The sequence below is a fragment of the Arvicola amphibius genome, chromosome 3 (genome assembly GCF_903992535.2).
Source record: "Arvicola amphibius chromosome 3, mArvAmp1.2, whole genome shotgun sequence".
In the NCBI taxonomy this organism is placed as follows: Eukaryota; Metazoa; Chordata; class Mammalia; order Rodentia; family Cricetidae; genus Arvicola; species Arvicola amphibius.
Genome location: NC_052049.1, coordinates 133,110,851 through 133,129,902, shown reverse-complemented (window position 1 = coordinate 133,129,902; position 19,052 = coordinate 133,110,851). Strand labels below are relative to the sequence as shown.

At 47.1% G+C, this 19,052-nt stretch overlaps 1 protein-coding gene across 13 annotated transcripts in view; it reads right to left on the bottom strand.

Moving 5' to 3' along the window:
• Positions 1-19,052, bottom strand: part of Megf11 (multiple EGF like domains 11) — a 213,141-nt gene that overhangs the window by 34,183 nt on the left and 159,906 nt on the right. The window lies entirely within an intron of this gene.

Sequence of the window (19,052 nt, the reverse complement as noted above, 5' to 3'; positions counted from 1 at the left end):
TGTCAGCACCTCGAGCTTGCCGCTCATTCCCCTTCTCACATCTTTAACTATCATACACCAAGTGCATAGTCTCAGGGGCTGGGAGGATGATCTCCTGCAAGGTCACCCTATGCCAGGGATGCTCCAAAAACTTTCATTTGTTACTCAGAAGGGAGAAACAAAGAATCTGGGCCTGGTGGCACAAGCCTGTAATCTCAGCAATTCAGGAGGCTGAGGCAGGAAGATTATAAATTCAAGGCCAGCCTAGGCAACTTAATAAGACTGTCTCAAAGCAAAAAGTGAAAAAAATGGCTAGGTGTCCGTGTGTGTGTGTGTGTGTGTGTGTGTGTGTGTGTGTGTGTGTGTGTGTGTGTGTGTTGGAGAGGAGCGTGTCTAGCATGCGCAGGGTCTGTAGTTCAATCCTCAGTACTCGGAGAAAGGAAAGGGAAAACGACAATGGAGGAGCCCTGGTGCTGTATGATTGTGCTCTGGCTGTCCACTGGTTTTCAGCACCACTGCCAGCAAGTTCAGCTCCCTGACCTTCCCAGTTCAGCAACCCCAGTAGTTTCCCTCCAGTAGGTTCTGGTTCCCTAGACTCCAACCTATGAGCTGAGGGTCAGGTAACTTTGCAGTTGATTGGCAGCTTCTGATGACATTTGCAGTAACCAATGGCTAGCTTCTTTGGTGAGGCTTTGTAGGGCAGCCCCTGGCGTGGGTTAACTGATACCTCCTCAGCTACCAAGAGTTGTACCAAGCCCGCATCTTGCTAATGTGGGTTGTGGCTGAAGCTAGGTAGTCGGTCCCATGTCTCCATGAGCATGTGCGGCAGAGATCACTTCTTGTTTGCCTCCGTGGGTCTGTCTGTTTATCTACTTTGAAGAGTCAATTTGATTGTATTCAAGGCTAGACCTTCAGTGTTTGGAACTCCGCCAAGTCATGGCCCTGGATAAATGTACAATTGGTCCAGGTGGATTGTGTGTACACACTGGCTTCTACTGTGAGCAGAACCAGACAGCCAAGGCTCTTTCCCTGTGCTTCTCGCTCAGGTCAGCAAGACCACAAATGTTTGCTTTGGGGCCAGAATGGAGCCATGTTCTAGGCTCTGGGGCGCAGGATGATCTGGGGACCAGCCTCTACCTATGTTTTTCTTTAGTCAGCCTTTAATCCTGTCCAGTGCTGCTCAGGAAACATCTCTGGTCTCATTCACTGAAGAACACTGCAAATTTGAGGCCAGCCTGATCTACAGAGCAAGCTCTTAAAGGAAGAGGGAAGATGTGGAAAAATCAAGGGCACATGAAGAAGGATGGGGGCCTCATCCCAGAGTCTGTTTGAAGTTTCTCACCCGCTGAGAGTCAAGAATTCCATTACAAGTTACAAAACTTGCTGTGAAGATTGCCTACACAGAGTGTTCCTTTTACATAGATGTTTTATAGTGTTCCTTTTACATGGGCATTGCGGTCTCCTTCATATGTGCTTGCATAATCTTCCTTTTACATGAACAGGTGTGGGGTTTTTGGTTTTGTTTTTGTTTTTTTGTTTTTTGTTTTTCCAAGACAGGGTTTCTCATTAGCTATGGAGCCAGCCCTGGAACTTGCTCCACAGACCAGGCAGACTGGCCTCGAACTCACAGAAATCCGCTTGCCTCTGCCTCCCGAGTGCTGGGATTAGTGTGCGCCACCACTGCCTGGATAACACGGACATTTCAGATAAGAATGTTCCACTAGCCCCAACGCAGCACATCTCCTGGCTTCCATTGCGAGGTCAGTTAAAGATAATAAAAAATATTAAATAAAAAAAAAAGAATGTTCCACTAGTAAGAAGCCACACTGGAGGGCTGCAGCGTAGCCTTTGAGTTGAGATTTGCTCTCAGCCGGAAACCTGCAATGCTCCCATTGCAGATGCAGTGTGGTCACTCTGCTTCCCGTCTGCCAAGCTGGCCTCATGCTCCTGCTGCCATGCCTTCCCCGCCATGATGGACTGTATCCCATCAGGAGCTAATGAATTATCCTTTGAATGAGCAGGAGAAAGAAAGCCTAGAAGAGACCCATGTTTTTGTCACCTCTACTTTTTTGCTGACCATACAAAATTTGTTTTCTGTAATAGTGAGTTGGAAATAATCAGGCAGTTCTCCAAAGCAAACTGACAAACACTGAAACTTTCTGACTCTCACAAGCAAGACCACCTCTTTATGATAAAGGCGTGTGTCTAAATATCCTTGTATCTAACCTAGTATAGTACGGATTCCTTCTGTTCTTTGGTCCGTGTTTTTATATTATCAGCCTGCATTCCTATCCAGTGCTCTTCAGGAGAATGCTATGGTCTCATCCACTGAAGAACAAAGCCCAACTAAATACCACCACCGCCAACAACAACAAATACCCCAAATTTCTTAAAACCCTATGAACAATACATCTTCAGAACTCACCCAAGCCGTATATATGACCACAGAGATGCTTTAAGGGAGACTTTCTCTTAAGAAACGCATACCCAGCGGAAGTCTCAGCAGGCAGAATCACTTGCCATGCAAGCCCATCTGAGTTTGATCCTGGAACTCGCATGAACGTGCAAGGGGAGAAGAGACTCTGCAAAGTTGTCCTCTGTCCTCCACACATGAGCTGTGGCACTTGTGCAGCTGCACTCATGCATACACAACAACGATGCATAAAAATGAATCGCAGACCACTTTCCCACCTGTGGGTGTGCACTGTTCTCATAGGGCCCTGTAGCTATCCTGGCAGGAATGGTAGTATTTTAAAGAGACATCTGTGGCCTCCCTTTGGCCATCAGACTGTTTATTGATGGAATTTTGTGAATAAAAAATTGGAACTTCCCCAGGAATCTCAGGCTGGGAGAAGGAAGAGTCTGAGGCTAGGTGCTGCCCAGAGGGGGAAGATGTCTCCCAGGAGGAAATCTTACAGAGCTCTGACAGCGTGACTGCCTGCAGGGAGACAGGAGCCTAGACGATGGTGGGGGCACCCCACACCTTGACCGTGACTGCTTAGCTGTGTGTGTCTAGCCTTCTAACACAAACCTCAACACCCATTTGTTTAGTTGGCCCCCTGAGGATGGGTGACAGGGACTACACACTGACCCTGACAAACTTCAGTAATGGTTTTTTGTCTCGCTCCCCTTTTATGCTCACGCTTAATCTATACTAAATCCTTTTCAAAACCAAGCTCCATCCCCAGTTAACACTGACTGGCCCTGAAATTCTCTGCTGGGGCCAAGAATCCCAAGCTCTCTGGAGTGGAGGTCTCTGGGAGAATGTTGCTGTGGGTAACAGTACACAGCTGCCCCTGCCAACTGACTCTGTCTGTATACACGGTGCATTTATCACCTAAGAACCATAGGACATCAAAGGATGTGCCCATGGCTTGACCCAGATGCACTGGTGCCCATGTATAAAGTCTATCTCTTTAATGCGTAAGCATTTCCAGGAAAAAGCCCCCACCTACAGGATCTTGTCCCTGGCTCCCACAGTGGGCTGCTCACTGGTATTCCACTGAGCGTCTTCATTCTGCTGTGGGAGGAGGCTGTGGACTCCCTCCTCTCCAAGGCTTGTTCATTATAGTTGCAGAATGGGCTGTTAACATCCTGAACTTGATCCAAGAGAGCTGCTGGTGTCATGGAAACCTCATTGCTGCCCCTGAAAGACCGAAGCTTCTCCTTCTGCCTGCTTCCTTGTACGAGTTAGCCGAGCAGGCCCAGACCCTGGTGCCTAATGACTTGTATGTTCTATGAAATTTGCTTCAAATGCTGCTTGTTGACTTTTTCTCCCTTGCAATATGCTGCTTTGTGGTTTGGCTCTGTTTGGGAAAATGAATCAACAGCCGGGCCTCTTATGCTGAATATCCCTTCTCCTCAAAATGGTCAAGAGGTTAGTGAGTGGTTTTGGGCATGGAAGGAGAAAGAGGACGGAAGGGGTTTGCTCCTCCCTTATACAAAGGAGGAAATTATGAAAGTTCATCTCTGAGTCCCTTTAAACACACTCAGTGGGTGGGAGGCAATATATGTGGTAGAACTGGGTTCTTTATATGCCAGTGAAGGAGGCTTGTGCACCTACTTGCCTATCAGAGCTCAGCAGAGGGGCCCCAGGAAACAGCAACCAGAGAAACTGTCCTGGCCCACATGTACTTTTTTTCTTCTTCCATTTTTCATGTGTGTGCACACATATATGTATGCATGAATGTCTTTTGCATGCACATATATGCACATGCATGTGGAAGCCAGAGGTTGTCAGGAATCATCTCCTATCACTCTTCTACCTTATTCAGTGAGGCAGGGTCCCTCCCAAAACCCGGAGCTCACAGATATGGCTAGTCTTTATTGCTAGCCAGTTTCCGCTAAGAATGGAATCACAGGAGGACTGTCGTGCCCACGTGGCATTTATCCACATGTACTTTTGCTGGAGGAGGTGGGATAATTGCAGAAAGAAAGGCCCTGTGTAGCATGATTAATATCTAAGCAGAACTCAAAACCAAACTGAGTGCGTTTTTGTTAAAGAGGCGCCAGTCAAGGCAGTCGTGCTGCAGGTGCGCATGGGCTGCGGGAGCCATGGGAAGCCGCGGTAGCCATGTGGGAGCCACACGCAGGGTTGGTGGCAAGCCGTGGGGACCGAGGGCACCACAGGAAGCTGTGGGGGTGGGGAGGTGGGGGCGGGAAACTGTGTGGGTGCTGTGCAGGGTGGCTGCAGGCTGTGGGTGCTACGGGAAACAGTGGGCAGATGGGCTAGGCAGGAGAGGAAGCTAACCCTCTCTTCATGGGTATACCTGCACAAATAAAAACAGACAGTGCTCCAGAATATGTCTCTAAAAAGTGGAACAGTATTTTGCTTATTATAATATAAAGCATATTACAGGTATACCAAACAATCCTACAGGTCAGGCAGTTATAGAAAAATCAGGTCAAACTATGCTAAATAAACAAAAAGGGATAATAAATACCCTCAGAAATAGATTACACAATGCTTTGTTATCCTTGAAGTTTCTTAATGCTAATGAGAAAGGAACAATAGCTACAGAGAGATACTGGGCAATAGAAAAAACTTCTGAAGTAAATCAGCAGGTGTACTTCAAGGATGTGTTGAGCTCAGAACGGAAACCAGGAGATGTACTATGTTGGAGATGGGGTTTCATTCTTGTTTCCACAGGAGAAGGAAAGCTATGGATACCATCAAAATTAATCAAGATTAGGTTTGAAAAGGAGAAGCCTTTTGATAAAGAAAAATGACAGCTTATCCACAGAGATGGCAATCCTACAAGTAATAAGAAGCCTCACAAGGGTATGTCAGGCTTCTGTTCTTGTCTTTGCAGGAAAATAGAAAATACCCATCTTTGAGAAGTCAGGATACCTTGGACATCTAGATGGCTAAAGAAGAAAAGATAGCTATCCAGGAAGAATCACCAAGCAAAGAGAAATCTGACTTATGATACCAATATTCTCTGCAGGGTAAAATTTCACTGCCTGAACATACCTATCTCCTTACTTTTCAATATAATGGTAGCACTGACTCACTTAGAAAGTAAACGGCTGGCTGTGGAGTTGGACTATGGCTATCCTCTAGATCCAAGCATGTTGTTAACAGAAAAATTTAGAGTTTCTGTGTCATATCAGGAGAGCCAACTGGTGGGACTAAGGTTATCAAAACTCTGCTTTCAAAAATTCTATTTCCCCCCCATACCTAATTTTTCTCCATAGTATGTCTTTGAATATATATTTATCGAAATTCAAACTTTCTATTTTAATATGAATAATGTTTAAGTTTTTCACAGTGAACAACAAATTTTCCTACAGTAATTTCTAAAGTTTCCAGGAAGAAAATGGGGCCCCACAGCAACAATTCCACATGGTTCATATGATGCCATTCAGCTGATAGCATCACTTAAAGGTCAGCTTTGGACTACAAACTGCTCAGGATAATTTCGAGATGGCTAGCCGAGATGATCCAGCCTAACAGACTACTCTTGCCAGGACTTGAAGCAAACCCTGCACTTTCCCATTATGTATAGATTGGACAAAAAAATGATACAGCTACCTCTCCCAGGACTTGACAATTAACCCAAATTTTTCTTTTTAGAATCCCCTAAAGATGCTGTCACCCTCAGACAGCAGAAGTAAATTTAAAAATACGATGCCCACATTCCCAAGAGGTGGGGTGGGTGATTTTTGGATGTTCAATGAACTATGGATATTTGTCATTGTTTTGGGGGGTCGTTTACAAGTTATTATTGGTAATGGTCAGGAAAAAAGCTAAACAAAGGAAATTAGATTCAAGGCTTTTGTTTTGAAAAGAAAAAAGGGAGGATATAGATATGATAAGATAAAAAGGTAGATTATTGAATCTACTTTTAGAAAGCAACTACTAGTTTTAAATGTTTTGCATTTGATTGGACTTTTGTATATTGTATACAAGTTTTGTATATTGATACAAATTTGAGATTAATATTGTTAAAACATTCTGTACACACATTTCTAATCTTGTTTAAGGTATGGCGCCTATACAGCTCATTTAACAACATAGGGCAAATTTCTAGTCTTTGAAAGTTATTATTACCAACTGCTTAGGATAATAAGGAAATGTAGATTAGTAATTAGTCACATTTTAAATTGAACTTGTAGTCACATTAGGTATGTTTTCAAGGTAAAAAAAAGATATATTTTAAATAGACAGATCATCTTCAAATACCTCAAAGATCTACAGAATATGGCATTTAAGATTTTTTAATAACATGGACTCTTCTTTATGACAATAGACATGTCTGCTCCTGGCAGCACCAATCTACTTCAGAGAAGATGATGGGCATTAAAGAATCTCCATATGGAGTTTACTTTCTTTGTGGCAAATGTAAGCCACTGGGCAAGGAAATGCCATTACCTCAACTTCTGATGTTATTCTGTTCTAATTGGGCAAGCAGGACACAAAAGAAGATGACTATCAAACACTGTAGAGGGACAGCCCTTCAGAATTTCCTGCTTCACAGAAAAATCTGTTGGGTATGCTAGGCTTGTAGGCCAAAGATGGATGCCCCAATGTTGTAGAGGAACTTTGGGTGACTGTCCAGGCAGCCAACTGTTTCTGTCATTTCTCATATTTTTTGGAAGTCGCTTGCTCACACTTCCTGCTTACTCAGATAATATTTCCTTCTTGGGTCTCTGAGGGAGCTGAAGACTAGATAGTTATAGTTTTCTTTGTTTGCCTGATGCAGAAAGCAAGTTATGATAGAAAGTAAATTAGGTACAAGACTTTAGTACAAGATAGGATAGATATGGAGTATTTTCTCTGAATTTGTCAAATGCAAATGGACTAGACTTTGTTGATATATTTATTGCCTGTATATATTGTATATAGTCCTTGCACTTATTGTATAATTTTCTTATATTAGTTATAGCCTTCTTTTCTATTTTAGACAAAAAGGGGAATTGTAGTAATATTTCATTTATATTTTAATAAATAAAGCTTGCCTGAAGATCAGAGAGTAAAACAGCCCCACTGGTCAGCCTTACAGACCAAGAAGTGGTGACACACACCTTTAATCCCAGTAGCCACAGAAACAGGCAGTAGTGATTCATATCTTTAATACCAGGCCTAGAGAGGAATAAAAGATGGGAGGAGTAAGCTCTCAGACAGTCTCATTCTGAGATTCTTGGAGGCAGGATCATCATTTCAGACTGAGGTAGAGTTAAGAGTCAGTGGCTGACTGTTTTGCTTTTCTGACATTCAGGTTGAACCCAAGTTTCTGTCTCTGGATTTTTATTAATTGTGCTCCAGCCCTGGACTTTCATGGTTCAGGGTTCATGGGTTGCAGTGAGACCAAAGCACTTGGCCTCAGCCAGCCCATCCAGGGTTGCTGAGTGCCCTGGGTCCTGCTGACCATCAGGACAGACTGAGTGTGACTTAAGTTACATTACTGTCCCTTTTGGCTCCCATATCCTCTAATCTGCTGCTTCTTTCCCCTTACAGAGCAAGTGCCCCTTTCCTGTGGCACTTACTGCATGGAACTCTACACGGAATTACATTTAGAACTCTAGTGATGTCTCATTCACTGGTAGGAACACAGGGGTGAAGACTGAGTAGGAAACGCTTGGCCCTGCTAACCTCACTCCAGCCCGGTGCTTCAGCTAGAGTCTGTGGTCAGCACATGTATACTGATTTAATACAGACATGGAGGACATTGGCAGGGTGGGGGGTTAAGTTAGTGCCTCCTGCAGTCCAGGCTGTCTTCCAACTCTCTGTAGTTAAGGCTAGCCTTGAATTTCTGATCCTCCTGCCTCCAGTTTATTCTAGGGATGGAACTGAGGACTTTATGCATGCTAACCAAGCATTCTGTCAACTGAGCTATAGTCTCAGTTAGAGAATATGTTTCTAACTGGTGTATGTCAGATACCCCACTAGAGCAGGAAGCGCTCCCGTGCTGATAGCTACTGGTGCTGATGATGCTGCTGGCTCGGGACGCCTTCAGCATCTCTATCTCATCCCCCTGGCCCTGACTTGAGTGGAAGGGCTTTATGCAGTAGATTGCTCCCCATTATTGGCTTCATCCCTCTCCCTGCTCCCTGGCTAAGCCCTGTCCTGCGCCTGTGTGCTGTGCTTGCCACCTGAGGAGCGGGGGCTGATTCTAGGCGCAGAAGGCTCATCTTGGCATCAATTGCAGTTCATCTGGACCAGAATGAGGCTTCCATGCAAAGTTGGCCTGAGGCTTCCTATGCAAACACTGATTGTAAGTAGCCTTAACTATTCTCCAAGTTTTTATCACTAGTGGTTTATCTCAAACACTGGCATTTCAAAGCAAGGCATGTAGTTCAGTTGGTAGAGTGCTTGCCCAACATGCATAACCCAATACCACATAAACCAAGCATGGTGGCACATACCTGTAATCCCAGCATTTGGTTGGTAGAGATGGGAGAATCAGGATTTCAAAGTTATCCTTAGCTACATAGTGAGTTCAAGGTCAGCCTGGACTACTTGAGACCCTGTCTCAAAAAAAACCAACAGAAGACCTTTGGTATTTTTAAATAGCAAGCAGACTTGTCTCTAAATGTCTGAGAAGGGCCCTATTGGATATCAGAAGATCTTTCTGGGTACTGAGAATGTATGTGTGTGGACTGTGGAGGAAGCAGGGATGGGAGGAGGCTAGCATAGGAGGGGCATGGCTGGCTATACCTCTCCCTGCAGATATTCTGAGGACTGTTTTTAGTTAGCGTGTGTGCATGTGTGTGTGTGTGTGTGTGTGTGTGTGTGTGTGTGTGCATGTGTGTGTGAAAATATTTATACTGCCAATAAATGTCACAGGATTAATACACATGTGCTGTGTGCACTCCATGCCTCAGATAAACATATATATTGCTGGAGGTGGAGAGAAAGCTAGGGATATGATCTAAGCCTGCTGTTTCACGTGGTAGAACTGGAAACAACCGGTATGTGGCCCATGAGCTGTGTGCTCTGCAGGTGCTAGGACTACGCAGTAAGCTGTCATATGCATGTCAGGTATCTGGGCTTGACCTGTAGGGACCTGGTTATCATTTAAGGTCACAGGCACAGAGAGGTGCCCGTATGTGAGGAAGCTGGGGTACAGCTCTGGGCACCAAGCCCAAGGAGGCTGGGATGGAGGAAGACACTTCCGAGCCTGGCAGGACCTATCCAAACTGTTTGTCTATCTAACTGCAGAGGGTGATGGGCACACCAGGGACAAGGGCTGGGGGCATTCAGTATGGAAAGCCTTGAGGAGGCTGTGCATCCTGGCAGTGGCTGTGCCTCAGTCCCAGCCCCAGTGTGCCTGGGCACATTGTCTGGTGTCTGCTCCCAGATTCATCCTGCTTGGGTCCCTATGATACCTGGCTTAGGACATTCTTCCACCACCCGTATGGATGCAGAGAAAGGGCCAAGTTTACCTGCACTGCCGCCTCAAGTTTGCAGAGTACCTGCCTCCTCACCTACCACCCCACAGTCATGAGCAAAGGGGGCTCAAAGAGGACCCTGCCTCAGCTACCCCGTAGAGAGGGGCACACTCTGCTCTGTCCAGTCACAGACAGGTGGAGGCAAGGGGCTCAGCATCAACTGAGTGCCTATTGCATGTGACACTTAGCCAGCACCAACTGAATTCTGGGGCTACACTGTCATCACCTACTTATATGCAGGAGTGAGGTCGAGGCCAGCTCCATGTTGTCATTCCCCTGCTCTAGGCTGCAGTGGCTCCTTTTAGTCTGGTGCATTAAGCACAGGTCTCCACCCAGGTCTTAGGGCCCAGACATTTGAGCCCGCACTGTCTCTCACTGTTTTCCCACATCCCTGCTCAGGGCATGGTGGTCTGAGAGCCCCCAGATACCTTCCCTGAGCTGGGTTCAAGAAATTACATCCTCCTCCTTAGAACTTTTGTTTTATAAAACAGGGCCTCACTTTGTATTCCAGGCTGGCCTTGAATCTTCCTCAATCCTCCTGCCTCAGCCTCTCTAGTGCTTGGATTACAGTGTGTCCCTTCCCCAGCCAGGTTGTTCCGCCCTCCGTTCTTGTTTATTCATTACCTCTTTCTGCAGCATCTCTCATTTTCCAGGCATAACCAAATCTCTGGCAGGAACTCCATCCCCTCCTGGGGTGTGATTCCTCTTACAAATAGGATTACTAGAGATTACCGCTAGGGAGAAAAGGCTGGGGCAGGGCTGCGGTGTGGGGTCAGGGCTGGAGATTGAGTTCACAGTCTCAGCTGTTCTTCTGTGTCATATGCCACAGGCCTGCTGGGGTTCAGGTTGCAGCCTGTGTACCCTCCTCATTCCCCGGTGCATCCCCTGTCCCTCTGAGAGGTATGCCAGCCGCAGGGGACCAGGGTCAGGTTTGTAGAAGATGAAAGTAAGGCACAGAAGAATGGAGTGACTTGACCATGTCTAACAGTGAACAGGTGCAGAAGCGGGACTGGAGCCCAGCTAGACTCCTGGCTGGTCCAGTCCTCGGCACTGACTGGAGGGGAGCCAGGGTCCTAGCTGCTCATCCTCCATGTACTCACAGTTACATGGTCTTGGGCAGGTGCACCCTGCAAGTCAGTTTTCTCATCTGGGAGATTCAGTGTCACCCGACTTTTCCTCCCAAGGAAGAAAGAGGTGGGAAGCCACCTGGCTCTGACTGAGACATTGAGTTGTCACTTGGTCCTTTCTATTAATGGCTTGGGAAGGTTTCTAGCCAAATAGAACTCTCCATCACAGCCCTCTCTTCTTCAGGCAGTGTGGACTCAAGGTTAAAACAGGTTCTGGGTTCAAACAGTGTCAAGTTCAGCTACCATGTACGGGGGACGGTCACTTTGCTTCCCTGAACATCAGTCCCATCTGCAAGGCAGGGGTCCTCACAGCCCCCATCTGAAGGTTACTGTGTAGAGAGGAACACAGTGCTGGGCTGGGCTCAGCACTCACAACACGCGGGCACACACACACACACACACACACACACACACACACACACACCAGCCATGCATTTCAGACTGCCCAGCGAGGTTCTGAACAACCTCGAGAATCCGAGGCTCAGACCCAGGCCTTGGATCCTGGCCAGCAAGAGTTCCATCCATACAAGTTACTTGGGCAAAAAGGAATCTGGGTACGATGGAAGCATGAGTGCCTGGCAGCTACCCTGGCACCTCTGGCTGCCCACAGAGCCGGCACCAGGCCACCGCCCCAATAATGAGGGCATGAAGAAGGGCAGCAGGAGCTCCACAGGAAAAGGGTGGTGTGGAAGAAGAAGAGAAGACTCAGCAGTTTTCCCTAATGAAGCCGCAAACCACAGAGTCCCAGAGGGAAAGCTAGCCTGGGCCTCAGTGACACAAAGCCAATTCTCTCTCCTTTGCTCTGTGGATTAATTGCCAACATGATTTAACTTCCTTGTACACACCGCCCCTGTGTCTTCGCCACTATCCCTTCTGCCCAGGGGAAAACAAGCTCATGACAGGCAGGTGAAAGAGGGGAGAGCAGTAGCTGGAGTTCTCACCTCTGCCCGACCCCAGCGCTGCCATGTTTTGCAATGTGACCACAGGCAAGTCACTCTCTGACCTCAGTTTCTTCCCCCACAGAATGGAGGTGGGGTAACCACAGAAATGCAGTGTGTCCTTCTGGCTCTGCTCTCAAGAGAGAATTCCCAGCTTCCCACAACAAGCTCTGGGCTGCCACTCCATCTGTGTCCTTGTGCATACATGGATGTCATTCTCAACCCATTGTACAGAGAGGAATCTGGGGCTCCGGGCTGAGCACATGGCTGTAGATGCTGAAGCAAAGGCAGAGATTCCAGCCCAGACCCATCTGATGGCAAGTCCTTGCCCATGTTCAGGCCCTTTGACTTAAACCCTACATAGTCCCATGATGCATTTCATCAAGCATTCGTTGGGCATCTACTACATGTCAGTTTTTTTCTAAGCACTGCATATATTTTATACTATTCAATCCTATGAATCACATTAGAACAGAATACCAATGTCCCCTGTGTTACAGATGAATTGTTACTATTTATAGCCCAGCCTGAGTTTGAACTTCCTATGTGGCTGAGATGACTGTGAACTCCTGATCCTTCTGCCTTCACCTTCTAAGTGCGAGGATTACAAACATGTATTAACATTCCAGGTTTATGTGGTGCTAAGAATTGAACCCAGGGCTCTGTGCGTGGTTGGTAAGTATCTACCAACTGAGCTAGGGGCTCAGCCCCACCTCATAGATGAAAAACTAAATTTACAAAAAAAAAAGCAAGCAAATGGCACAAAGATGCTCGCCATGAAAGCCTGTGACCTGGAGCCTGGAGTGGAAGGAAAGAACCACCTCGTGAAAGTTATCCTCCATACACACAGTGACATACACATGTCTCCCTAAGATTGATGATAAGTAAAAATAGAAAAATCAAAGCCATGACACACTCAGGTAACTCTACCAAGGCCACATAGCAGAGGCAACAGTCCTAGAATTTGAGAATTTCAGTGTGTGTGTGTGTGTGTGTGTGTGTTCATATTTGTGGTAACACTAAAAGCTTTATACAGTCTTGCTTATACAGCCACAGCAGCTAGAGGGTGATGCATGCCTAGTACTGCATAGGAAAAGTCATTTACAACAATAACTGAGACAGTAGTCGTGATGGGGGTGGGGCAGGGAATGAGACGCTGCTTTTCTGCTCTTAGGATTAGAGTTGATGGATCTGACTCTGATGAGCAATAAAACAATTAATTAAACAGATAATGCACAGGTGTGCTTTGTGTGTCACCCAGCTGTCACCTTCATCCTGCACTCTCTCCTGGCCACACCTGCCCTCAACTCTGAAGTTCCAACTCCAGAGCCACACACATTGAGGAAAGCCGCGGGGAGGAACATCTCTAAAGGACGCCTAGAGACCTTGTGTAGAGAAAAATTCAATTGCTGCCCCACTGATCTGGTGTTTGTAACTCTCGCCCCCACCTTCCTTCACTAGCCCAAGCAGCTGAGCTTTGCATATGACCTATAGACAGAGCGGAGAACGCTGAGAAAAATGCGGGAAGGAGTTGGTTCATTTGGGTGATGGAGTGCCCGCTCCCCTCGCCAGCATGCAGGGCTCAATAATGGCAGACAAGGCTTCAAAAAATTGCAGCATGAATAGATGAGCCCTTTAAGGTAATAGAAATGCTGTCATCCTAGGGAGAAATATGGGCCCTGAGTCCTGCGGGAGGGGACACTGGGCCCTTCTGCCCTGTCTGCTGAACTCTCTGTCCCCATTATAACCAGAACTAAAAGAAGGCATCAGGCTGAGGAATAGCCAGAAAGACCCCTTATCTCCTGGCCCCTGAAGGCTCCATGCAGGGAGGAGAATGTAGGAAGGGACTGGGAAATCAAGTCATTGCAGCTTGGCTGTGACCTTCCAGCCTGCTCCCTGCAGGCACTGTCGAGACAGCAATTAGTTCTAGACCCAAGTGTGCAGGAGGCTCTATCAGTGCCTTAATAAAAGAGAGGTGTGGTGGGTAGCAGAGACATGCTCAGGGCTGAGAAATTAGACATATTCCCTCCGTGCTGAGAAAGCCTATTGTCCTTTCTGGGGACATGGCTGCCCTACAGCTTCCACCCTGGAGGAAGCTGCAGCTGAGGGTTCACTTCTTCTCATCCCATCTGCATCTGCATCCCAGACAGGCTCTCAGGCCTCTTCAAGTGGGCATCAGCGGCATCAATCGGCATCAATGGCATCAACCTTTTAAGCATGGCCATCATGGCTGACACTTGTTGAAAGATGACTAATACAAGCTTTGCATGCAACAAATTAGCTTGATCAGCATATGAATCCTAGGGATTTATGACCGCTTCCTTTTTCACATATCATAAAAACAGGCAGAGAGAGATGGTATCCTGTCTGAGGTCACATAGCTATAAAAAGCGGTGATGCCGGTATCTGAAGGCAGAGTGTCTGGTTCCAAGTCTCTGTCACCTCTACACTATGTAAGGCGAGTCGTCTAAGGTACACCTTTGCTCCAGGAGCTCAGAGGTGGTGCTGAAGGGCAGCTTCTTCAGTTACTGCTTTAACCCTGAGAGAGGGCTTTGGCTAGATGGTTCAGCAGTAAGGATAGAAGGATGATTGTCACCACATCTGATGACCCAAGCTCAATACTTAGAATCCACATGGTAGAAGGAGAGAACGGACTCCTATGCATGCAACCCACAAAAATAAATAAATGTAACAAAAATAAATAAACCTCAGAGAGGCTCATGGAAGTAGGGAAAGATTCAAGCCCCAACCTCACCAGCAAGTGGCTCGAATCCCCCTTACTACAGGTGTCAGTCTGGAAACATCCATGTTAATAATACTGCTATTCCCAAGGGTTTCATTCATTAAGGACTTCACCAAGCAAGCTGTTGATGTGGCAGGCAGAGTGGGTGGTGTTTCAGAGGTATGAGACTAGGGGAGACAGGCCCTTGTCCTCAGGGAGGCAGACTAAGGCAGACTGAGTGGGAGCCATGGGCTTTGAACACAGAAGGAGTGTTGACTGTGAGTCCTACAGAGAGGAGTCTCTAGGGAAAGTTTTGTGAAGAGGTTGTCTGGAAAGCTGGACAGGATGCTCACAGATGCAATGAAGATGGGGGTGCAGCAAGGACGAAAGAAAAGAGACATGTTTGGGGCAAAGAAGGTCACGTGTGGTCACACAACAAATGAACTGGGACTGGAGAATGACGGAAGCAGAGGTGAATATTTCCTTTGGTGGCAATGAGGAATCACAAAGAAGGGTAAAAAAATGTATCCAGTCTGCAGGAGTGTGTATGGTTCCTCGTGGCCTGCCCCCTTGACCACAATTGAGCTATTTCTCTAGCCAGTACTGGGAAAGAAAGGGCCCCCCTTCTTCTCAGAGACACTGCCAGGACAGGACTACAGGTACCCCAGGACTTTAACATGGCATTCTCCCTACTGCCCTGCCCCTCCTCCAGGCTGGCGTTGTCTTTATCTGGTAGAGTAGCCGGCAGAGGCGAATGATACTGTCCAAGGTGCTGAAATCCTGGGCGACCCCGTCTGAAGCACTCCTGCTATCCCAGAGCTTCCTTTGGGTTGAGAATTTCATTCCTATTTTTCCAAAGGAGAAACAGACCCTAAAACATGAGCAGAACCCAAAATATAACTCAGTTCTTGCCTTCTATCCCAGTAATTATTTTTCCGCATCAGGAAGGCCTCATACCCCTCACCAATGGAGGCCCTGGGTGATCTTTTCGCCAAGGCTAAGCTAACACGGAAAATGACCCTCTTTTCTCCTACCCATGGTCTACCCATGATGACAGTGACATTTCACAGGACCTCCGGAGGGACAAGTCAGAATGGCCCACAGGGGCTGGTATAGGCTGGCATAGGCTAGCAGGGTATATGCTCATGAATCTGTCTCTCCTGGGATGCCTGGGTGCAGCTCACTCTGATACCCTCTGGTTATCACAAGTGTGCTGGACCTGAGAAAAACAGCATCTACTCTCTACCCTCATCGCTTAGCATCTGAGCATGTACCTATTGTACTTTAGACACTGATCTGCAAACTCATATGGAGAGCACCCTACTCTCACCACAAAGCCCCTTATCACAGATGAGGACAGTCAGGCCTCATCTTATCCTTCTTAACAGGATATAGGACTTGTCATAGGCAAAGGCGGCAGTAGAAAGCTGGGATTTGAACTCTGGTCTGTGTTGTTCTGGAGTGTCTCGTCGATCAATGCTCATTACCATTCGAGCATGTAGTGGCTCCTGCCACTTCTGGCTTTCTAATCCTGGCCAAGTTTCTTTCCCTGCCTAAATTTCAGCTCATTTGCAAGCTGAGGAAAGTGGAAATATATGTCTGTAGGGCTCTCATGAGACATAAACCAGATGATGCTTGCAGCAAGAACACAATGAGTGCTCTCCACTAGACTGAGTATCATTACGATGGGACAAGGTCCTTGATGGCTGGGTGGGTGTCTGATGAGCCTTACCACACCCCAAGTCCTTGGCATCATAAACATCAGAGTCTTAGGATTGAAGGGACAATCATCAGGAGTCATCAGCGTCAGCCCATGTCTATTCCTGCCCTGTGTCCCCATGGCCTCATGGAGTGGAGACTACCTGGCTGTCAAGTCCCTGAGCTCCCAAGGGCAGTTCTCTCCTAACTCATCAGCGCCATTCATGTTTACCTTCAGCCCAAGACCCTCCCAGCTCTCACAGGGTCAATGTTCATAAAGTTGCCCTCACATCCTTCTCAAGGGCCCTTGGAAAGGATCTGGGGGTGTAGCTCAGTAGGTAGAGTGCTTGTCTAGCACGCACTCATTACCCTGCTGCTACTCAATCACAGCTGATAGACTCCTCCCATCCTACATGGGTAGGGAAACTGAGGTCCAGCAAGGTAAAGTAGCCTGGCCAATGTTGCCAAGTTTAGGACAAATCTCCAACACCCAGAAATGAGCTTTTAAAATTAGCTCTTTATTAATTCCTTGTGCCGTGAAATCTTTCAGCAAACAGGCAGGTATGTAGTCACAAATCAACGAACACAAAGGCACTGCTAATTATTACTGACTGTGGGATGCTCTGGGGGAGACTGGGCTTAGTCTACTCTGCTGATTGATGGTCCCATCCCCCATATTACCAAGTGGGCTAATTGCAGGAAGTCACATCATTCAGAAACTGGGGCAAGGCAGGAGTAATGGCTTGGCCCCCTGGAGCCTGGTGCTCCTGGGAATGAGTCAGGCCATTGAGAACAATGACTGCTTTTTAATCACCTCCAGCAGCCCCTGTCCAGCACCACAGGCCCCAGAAAAGCCTCTCCAGGTACATAATGAGGCTGAGCAAGAGTGGAAATTCATGGGGTCTCACCAGGACAGTCTGCTCACAGTCTGTCCTGTGCGCCAGCTTAGAGTGCCAGGTAGGCAGGACTCAATGTTGAGAGGCTGCTGATGATCTGATCACCAAGCCCCGCAAAGTTCAAAGACAGGAAGTCATTTCCGTTCTAGATGGGAGGCAGCAGCCTAGCTTCCAGTGGATCCCTGGCTGGGGGCAGAGAGCACAAGGACAGACAAATGCTCCCTTCTCCAGCCCTCCTGGAGCCTCCATTTTCTTTTCTGAGCAGCAGTGCAGACAACAGGGGGCAGCGGGGGGGGGGGGGGGACAGAGGAGGAAGAGTATGAACAGGTCCGTGACAATGTACATTACCAGACAATGATGACTTTCAACCGGTCCCTAATTGGGTGCGCCAATGCATCCATGAAGTTTGCCTAGTAAACCATCTCAGAAATCAGCCCCTCAGGACTGGGGACATAGTTGGCCAAGTGCTTGCCTAGCACATGTGAAACCCCGAGTTTAACCCCCAGCACTACATAAAATGGTGGTGTGTACTTGTAGTTCCAGCACTAAGTGGATGGAGGTAGAAAGATCAGGAGTTCAAGGTCAGTTTCAGCAACATAGTTTAAGTCTAGCCTAAGCTACATAAGGTTCTATCTAAAAACAAAATCAGTGGGTTCTTCCTCCCCTCTGTGTTCACATTTGTATAGGATGGACCTGGAACCTGAGAGAAGTCATTTCAAAGTCATAGACATTTCTTAGCAGTAAAGTTAGGACAGGGACAGAATGTCCTTCCAGCAGCCTACTGCAAAGTTGAAGGTTATCCCTGCTATCTAGTGAGCCGGAAAACCTGCAATACATAAGACTATCTTAAAAACAAATAACTTTAGGAAGAAAGAAAGGAAGAGAGGGAGGAAGGGAGGGAGGGAGGGAGGGAGGGAGGAAAGAAGGAAGGAAGGAAGGAAGGAAGGAAGGAAGGAAGGAAGGAAGGAAAGAAGGAAGGAAACCTTGCTATGTACCTGCTCCCTCCACTGTGAGGACCACTGGTCAGCAGCACCCACAGCCTGTGGGAACTCATCAGACATATAAAGAAGCCTGAGCCACATCACAGACATGCTGAATCTGACCTATTATTTACCAAGGCTCCAGGAATCCCTTCTTCATGCCTGTAAGCAACCTTGTAAGGTGAGAATCCCTTTACAGAGAGCGTGTCCAAGGTCACATGATTGGTAGGTAGGACAGGCAGGATGTGTGTGACCTGGGCACAGGCTCCAACTCCACAAACACTTCTCAAAGCACAATGGAACATTGTCCCTGGGGACGCCTAAGTATGGGGGGGTCTTCAGACCAGCTGAGCATATCCCATTCCCAGTGTCAACTTCCCCCCAAACCAAACCTTGTAAAGACCAGCATGACTGATGAGGAAATACAAACAGTGAACAAACACGTAGGGGAATGTTCGCTCTACCTAGTAATCAGACATGCAAATGAGAGCAACATTTAGGAACCATTCTCTACCTATATAATTAGCAAGACTGGAAAAAAAAAAAAACAAGCAAAAACTGTTCTGAACAAGGCGCATGCATATACAACCCGCGACGGCATAGATTTATATAACCCTTTGGGAAAGTGATCTGGCAACATCCATCAAGAGCCATGAATATATTGTGCCCGCTGACCTGGGAATTCACCCGAAGGAAATAATTCAACGGGACAGCAGGGTGGGGAGCTGAATGTAAGAAGATGCTCACTGCAACACTGGCTGTGAACATGGGAAAATCCTAATATTCTGCAGGAAGGGAAGGAAGGGCTGGGGAAAATG